The sequence below is a fragment of the Hippoglossus hippoglossus genome, chromosome 1 (genome assembly GCF_009819705.1).
Source record: "Hippoglossus hippoglossus isolate fHipHip1 chromosome 1, fHipHip1.pri, whole genome shotgun sequence".
NCBI classification, from domain to species: domain Eukaryota; kingdom Metazoa; phylum Chordata; class Actinopteri; order Pleuronectiformes; family Pleuronectidae; genus Hippoglossus; species Hippoglossus hippoglossus.
The window spans coordinates 12,790,709-12,798,912 of record NC_047151.1 but is presented as its reverse complement, the minus strand read 5'-3'; positions in this window follow the sequence as shown (position 1 = coordinate 12,798,912).

Sequence of the window (8,204 nt, the reverse complement as noted above, 5' to 3'; positions counted from 1 at the left end):
CCGCTCTCTGGGTGGGTGGGTGGGTGATCGTGCACGCCCACACGCCAAATCTAAACTTCTATTGGCTGTGGAGGGTGACGCCTCGTCGTGATTGGTCCAAAAACTATTTCCATCCCTAAACTTCAGGAAGATACCGACACCTGCTGCCGCTGCATGGAGCTGCTGCTGCTGCTGCTGCTGCTGCTGCTGCTGCTGCTGCTGCTGCTGCTGCTGCTGCTGCTGCTGCTGCTGCTGCATGGAGCTGCTGCTGCTACTGCTGCTGCATGGAGCTGCTGCTGCTGCTGCTGCATGGAGCTGCTGCTGCTGCTGCTGCATGGAGCTGCTGCTGCTGCTGCTGCTGCTGCTGCTGCTGCTGCTGCATGGAGCTGCTGCTGCTGCATGGAGCTGCTGCTGCTGCTGCTGCTGCTGCTGCTGCTGCATGGAGCTGCTGCTGCTGCTGCTGCTGCTGCATGGAGCTGTTGTTGTTGCTGCTGCTGCTGCTGCAGGGAGCTGGTGTCACCAGGAAGCTTCTATTGTATTATATATCTATAACGATATATGTATTCATCGATTCCATATAGACACATGTGGTTTTAGAAATCAATTAAACTAGAACTACAGTATCCACATAAATTACTTTACTGTCATCAGTCAATCAAATTGTATGTGTATAGCCCATATTCACAAATCACAATTAGTCGACATCCTCTGTCCTTAATCTCAACAAGAGTAAAGAAAATCTACCAAAAAAACCAAACGTAGAAACCTCAGAGTGAGCCACATGTGATCCCCTTCTCCCAGGACAAACAGAAGTGCAATTGAGAATATCACCAATTTAACAGTATTTACAACATTGATTAGAAGAAACAGTTTGTAACATAATGGAGAAGTGGGTCAATGTTTAAATTATTTGTACATAAGAAAATGTCTTATAGAGATGAAGGGAGCAGTAATGACAAACTAATTGAGGAGTTATTGTGAGTAATGGTAGAACATGTGAGTAGACATATTGTATATCAAGCAGTCTTGTTGTAAATAATAATCAGATGCCACCATGATCCACATTCCATCATCATGATCCACCACCACTATCAGGATCCACCATCATGATCCACGATCAGCTGCCACTACAATCATGTCAGTGTAATGTTATTTTTTACCACTCTAACCGATACTACTGCTCATCATTCTGTGATCCTATATATAAGATTTCTTATGTAGTTTTATACTCACTGTTCACTACGTTTTTTCATTTCTTTATTTATGTATATCTGTATACATATACAGTATATCTTTTATTTCCACCGAGAAAATCATTAAACTGTTAAACCCAGTTTATGTCATCTTTTTTGCCATATTGCATTTGAGCTTAGCAAATATTTTTCATTCAAGCTAAATATTTTGCTGCGCATTAATGGTGCCCTCTGTTGCCTAAAGACAGACATGACTACTGACAACATTCAGGCCAGCAAAATAATAATTCACTGATAATGTCACTGTAAAATTGTGTTTTTATTTTGTTGTGTATGTGCAGGTCGTCCATATTTATAACTCTACACACAAAGCAACTTGCAAATTGTAAAAAAGCTGTTATTACTTTGACAGACAAACACCACTGATAACAGCACACCCACTCATTAATGCTTAGTTCCTCTCCTAACTTTTGACATTTGTGTCAATGTTATGTTGAAGTTTGGAGTGTATACATTATGTATTTTCATGCTTAGTGTGAAAAAAGTCTAAGATAGTTGATTTAATTTGAATTGTTGAAGTGAAATTTTGTTGTTTTAAGTATTGAAGAGTGATTTGCTAAACAGATAGTTTGGGGACTAGGGACCCAAAAGGGAGGATTATATTGGGGTTAGTTTGATCTCTGAATGAACGATGTTGTGAAACTTGTTGACTTGGCTTTAATATCTAGCTAAACATTCATCAATGTCCAATCCAAAAGAACATGTCTAATTATACACACGATTTCCAGGAAACACATACACACAGACACACAATATGAGATTGTGAGAAAACTCCCCATAAGTACAAACATGCACACACACACACCAGCATTGGTAAGGTGTTTGTCTTGGGCTATAAATATGGATGTTGTAATAAACCAGATTCCCCTTGCACTGAGATTCTGCCTCCGGATGTTCAGTTTTTCATTTTGGACTATTATTTACTCAGATATGAGCACAAGGGATGTGTGGAGTTTTTATTCTTGGTTTAATCATGTCCTTGAAAAAATAACATATTCACTCTGGAATATTCCTAACCCTATTTAAGTATTTTCAAATGAACAAGTCAAAATGCACTAATTCTAACTGGTCACCAGATGGACCCAGAGTCCCACTGATCCTGAAGTGCACCACTGAAGAAAGTACAGAGTTCATATCCTTGACTGAGGTAAAATTACTAATAGAACACAGTAAAACTAATCAATACTCAAATACTGTTGCACAAACAGTCCTGCAATGGAAATACAACACAGTATAATCATGAAACTATTTACCAAATTTTTTTTAGCTGAACCTAAACCTTAATGTTGGAATATTGTTCCTGAACTACTGAACTATTAAGTATTAATAATAATAGTATTAACTATTATTATTAATAATAAAACAGTATATAAGAAAGAGTTACTGTATTTGGTTGGTTGGAGCTGTTTCTAAAATTCTGCTTTTAATTATGGAGCAATCTGCTAATTATTTCCTTGCTGAAGTGTTTGATTGATTTGTAAAAATTGAGAACATTTCAATAAATGCCCATCATAATTACAGGTACAATTTCACCATAAGGGAGTTTGTCTCATTGTATTGGTGATTTTGACAGTTATTGACTCATCTTGTAATGTAACTAACAAAACATTATTACAAAGAGACAACTTTTTAGCTGGAAAATTAAAAGAGCAAATTTCAGAATGTGGTATAAACCTCCCACCTCTGTTAATATCAGCTTTCATATCATATTCAATATTGTACAGTTTCACTGTATACATGCCTCCAATTATCTGACTATATTCCCTCATGTTTAGTGATGTACAGCAGACACTAGAGGGCAGCAACAGTAAAACTTTGCCAACCTTCAGCTTGACAAAGATTCATCTAAGGTTAGAATTCACACATACAGCATGATGATATACTGTTGTGTATGTTGAACAGTAAATCTTTTACTCATATTGTTCATGACAGACGCATATGTGTCATGTAATTGTTTGAACTCTCTTTTTTTAACCCCATTTATCCTCTTTTTCAGTGTACATTAACTTCATATGAGCACCAGTCATGCACTGTCACACAGATTCATCAGTCACAACTAGTAGCCTGAGCATATTTCTATCTAGATTTCATGTTGCATACTGAGCACTGACACAGCTCGAGTGACAGATGCACAATGTCTGAGTGAGTTATTTCATCTTGCCTTGACGAGTGACAGAGTGACACCCTATGTGGCGCAGAAATGTGCCATTTTGCGAAATGCTGTGACAGCTCCATCCCTCAATTGTTGGCTTCTCCAGTCGCCTCTGTGGCATAATAGACCTGTCATCAGCACCGTCCTCCACAATCCCTCTCCTGCTTTTGTCTAGACAGCAGTTTATCAAACATCTCTATCTTTTTCTCTTTTTTTTTGGAAACACAGATAAGGAATGTCAAATGTGACGTTTTCAATACCACTATGACAGATTAGATAGAGATAAATGTTTGACCTCCTTGGGCACTATTCTTTCTGCGCAGGTATAGATTGGTGTTCTGTGTTGGTAAATCTCCATCTCAATGAGTAATACTGTCAATCAAGGTTAAACATATTTATATTTCCATCGTTGGGTTGAAATTGATTTTTCAGGTTTCAATACAGTTCATCTTACCTGAAATATTGATGTAATTTCTTGTGATATTATCTGTTATTCTGTCCTGATTTTGCAACAAAGCATTTCTCCTATGACTTATTCAGCAGCTACCACTGAGTTTGGGCATTTTAGCTTTCTGAAGAGAGTTTATATTGCTCTTTGGGGTTATTTCATACATTGATTATTTTGCTTTATTTAAACATTCCAGTCAGTATGAAGCAGGTTATGCTACATTATCTAAAGAAAATACAAGTTAATTGAAAAAAAAAATAAAAATACAACAAACCCCAATAGTTTCAACATTTACACATTACAGTACTTTTTGTCTGTGGAGAAAAATGTCAAGGCAACTTCACTGGACTCATGACCTCAGTATTTCTAAAATTCCAGGCGCTGCCTCTCAATTGAAATTAACAGTTTCGAATTTGATCTTTTGCAGCCACTGTTTGTTTTTCTATACTTAGATTATGGGGTAAATTGAAGATTAAAACTATGAAGACATGCTGTGTTTATGTATCAGCCAGTGCACTGACGGTAACAACATTTTTATCTATTTCCTCTCCTGCCTCAGGTCACTCTAAGCATGCGACTTAACCTGCGTACTGTCGGTTACAATGTCCACAGAGAGTTTGTGGCAAAACAGAACCTCCTCATTGTGTCTGACTGTGTCACTGTGTCTCAAACCAGGAGCCTGTGTGTCTCTTATTTGAGCGTGTGGCCTCTGATCATGGCACCAGGTTACATGAAATGCCAAGTATTTAGTGGTATATCGATTTAGTGGAATATCATGGGTATACATTTATGTTTAGCTAAAAAAGAACAGAAAATACAATGTTGATAAATCCTTTTTCTGTTATTTTTCTAGCAGTTGCTAGTTGGAGTTTCTGTCTTTTTTTGACTGTGTATAATTATTATTCACATTGTGTGCCATTTGATGGGTAAAGTAATTGTTGTGCTACGTAATTAATGTTTTAATAATCACAGTAATCATTTTAAATTATTGATTACAGCCCTAACTAGACGGGCACTTGGAGTCTGAATACCTCAGTCAGGGCTGATTGGCCACTTCATCACCATGTTGCATATACATGTATTGAGATCAGCTACCTAAACCATGTACAAAGAAATATTCTGCAAACTGCTTACATCTGCATCAAATTTCACCTGTTGAGAGGCAATCAGCTACATGACGAATCTGCATATTCACATGCAGAGTCTGGTTATAGAGATTAGTTCATAGGTGTCAGCATGCTATATATGCCCGATTTTTCATAAAGATCTCTTTGTTATTATATTATATTATTTCTTGTAAAAATCCACAAAAGTGTTGAGAAACACCATATCTCGCAGTACTAAAAAAAGTACAAAAAAAGATTCTTGGATCCTACGCCTTAATTGAATCTGCTCCAAAAGTTAATGAGTTCATCCTTAGGTCATACACCACCATTCCTCAAAGTTACAATGAAATCTGTTCAGTAGTTTTTTGCATAATCCTGCAAACAGAAAGATAAACAGCAATGAAAACATAGTGGTGCAGGAAATAAACAGTGAATAAACCCCCCCCCCCAGATATGAATCATATGACATCTTGCATTCTAACATTTTGTGTTACGCTCACCAGTTGTACATTCAGTTGTGTCAGAAGCTCCATATATGGTAACTTTAAACACATTATAAGTCATTTAAGGTGATGTTTTTACAGCTTATTTATTAGTACATCTGCGTTGCTTTGAGACAGCAGGTGACAAACTGAGCTGCAAGTGTTTCTGTCTTACCACAACAGAGAAGGACATTTTTCATGATCTGTCATGGTCTGGAATTATTTATTCAAAACTTTGATGATATTGTTTATTACAGTCTCAATGAAAACAATGAGAGGCGGGCAGAGATCCAGTATGTTCTTGAAGTTAGAGAGAAGTCTGAATGTTATGACTTTTAGGCGACATGGTTTGTTATTTCATGCTGCATGAACAAGTTTCTCCGACATCAGTTCTGGTTCAGGGCTCGTGGAGCAGGTTAGACACGGGCCAAGGAGCCAGAAAAGATGAGATATGAAATGACAATTTTCAGTATCAGTACCAGTGGTTATTACATCTCTCAGACGGGGAGGGCCAGCCAACTTCCTCATTTAGAAAATGGTGTGGTGTGTGTGTTGTAATTATCAGCAGTGATGAACCTGAGGGCAGGGTGGTAAATGAAATGGAGGGGCCTCAGAGTGAAGGCAGCAGCGTGTCGATAGTTGAAATCGCCCTGAATTTAGAACTGAGAGAGAAACTGATGCAACAATCTTCTTTTTACTGGTCAGAGGACGGCTGGTTCAGTTTCTGTACAACAGGCCACGCTCACAGTTGCTAATACTTAAATCACAATAGCACATCACATGAGATTAGAACTACTAACTCCTTTAATTCTTTAAATCAATGGTTATTTGACATACCATCATTAAGTATTAGTTTGGATATGTCACTGTATTACTACACATTTTAATAATTTTGTGTATGTTCGATTGTTTTTGCATTTATTCTTGATTCTCATATGTCTTTACTCTTTGTAAAATAATTTATAATTTTTGTTGTGTACATGTGTTATGTGCCTCTGTCCATGTTTTCACATGTCATACAGATATGCCATTGATTTATCAATCATGATAACTGTCTGTGTATGCACTTCTGTGTTTTGTAAACTTGTGTCTGTCACTGTATGTTTTTTTTACCATCAACCTGCAAGGGAATGCAGAGTAAAACTAACCTGCATGGCTAAATCTGGCACATTAACATGTTGGACTTAAATACATGTGTTACTTACTTTGCTTTGTCCCTAAACATAAATGCAAACTTCTTATTAAACCAGATACCAAGATAGGTTGATCTTAGTGAGATGAAATGCGATTGATTGTCATCTATATCTGTGGATCTATAGTCTAGATAGAAATTCACTTATTTTCATTATATATAGAACATTTGTATAACTCATTTAAAAATTAATACAATCATCTCAGTGTATTAAACCTGCATTCATTTATTTTTAGCCAACATTGACGTCACATATCAAAGCTGATACAGCTACAATCAATATTTGCAACAAATGGGATGAAATGACCACAGTATGTGCATGAAATGGGTTACCTCACCAGCAGTTATAAACAGCTCCGAGGAGCTTTACAGCATTTTTCAACTCATTGTTTTCATTTTCTGGCCCCTTACTTTACTCTTTTGGTTTACACTCACTTAAATCCACTTAACTTGTTAAACAGAAAACTGCAGACAGAGTTAGCCGCCAGCTGAGTAACATCGTCAAGCTGCTACATCTTCCCCACCTAGTCTGGCTGAAGAGCAAAAATATTTATATTCACCAGGTGACCAGAATCTCGACTGCAAACCATAACACAACATAATATTGCTACACATCTGCCCGGTGTGTAAATACACAAATATGGCCGTATCAACTCATAATGAGATTGAAGATCAAATGATTGATAACATGTTTTGATGCAGTTGCCAATTTATCCACCACACAAGCAGTAAGTTTTGCTCTCCTCCAGACAAAAATACCTGGAGTCCACTTTGCTTAATGCTCCATTTAGCAGATAGTCTATAACTGTGTCTGTGTTGTTAGGTTCTGAGTGAATGGTGCATATTGTGTTTATCAGACCTCTAACAGCTGCCTGCCACTGCTGCTGCTGCTGCTGTAATAAGGCTGATGAGAGCAAGTGAGAGTGAATCAGAACAGTGCAAAAACCACAACAATGAGCTGAAAGATGCTCGGAAGAAAATATTTCATATTGTACTCAGAATTGTGGGTCTTTTGTTAAAATGTTAATTAGAGTTTTCTTTAATTGGATAGCATCAGAAACACAAAACACAGTAATGTGTGCAGAAAGCTGGAATAAACCAAAAAACTGCCTGGACACATGCAAAGACAATCTATAAAAATGGTAGTAATAATGATAACTGTTTTGAAGTGCGTATCTCTAAATGATGAATACACTCACACTTTGACTGTCAATGCCTGCACACACATGTACAGAGGCAGTGTATGTGTGTGTGTGTGTGTGTGTGTGTGTGTGTGTGTGTGTGTGTGTGTGTGTGTGTGTGTGTGTGTGTGTGTGTGTGTGTGTTGTCAGAGATCCTTAATGCTCTCTCTCCTTCTATTTATCTTGAGATTTCTCCAACCCCTCTCTCTCCCTTACACATGCACTCACTTCCTCAAACTCACTCTCTCTCCTTGTGTCTCTCTCTCTCTCTCTCTCTCTCTCTCTCTCTCTCTCTCTCTCTCTCACACACATTCTCTTCCTCTCTCTCACCCTCTCTGGTACACACTCCCCCCTCTCTCTTACACGCTCTCTCCCTGTCTCTCTAGCTCTCTCTCTCTCCCTCTCTCTAGT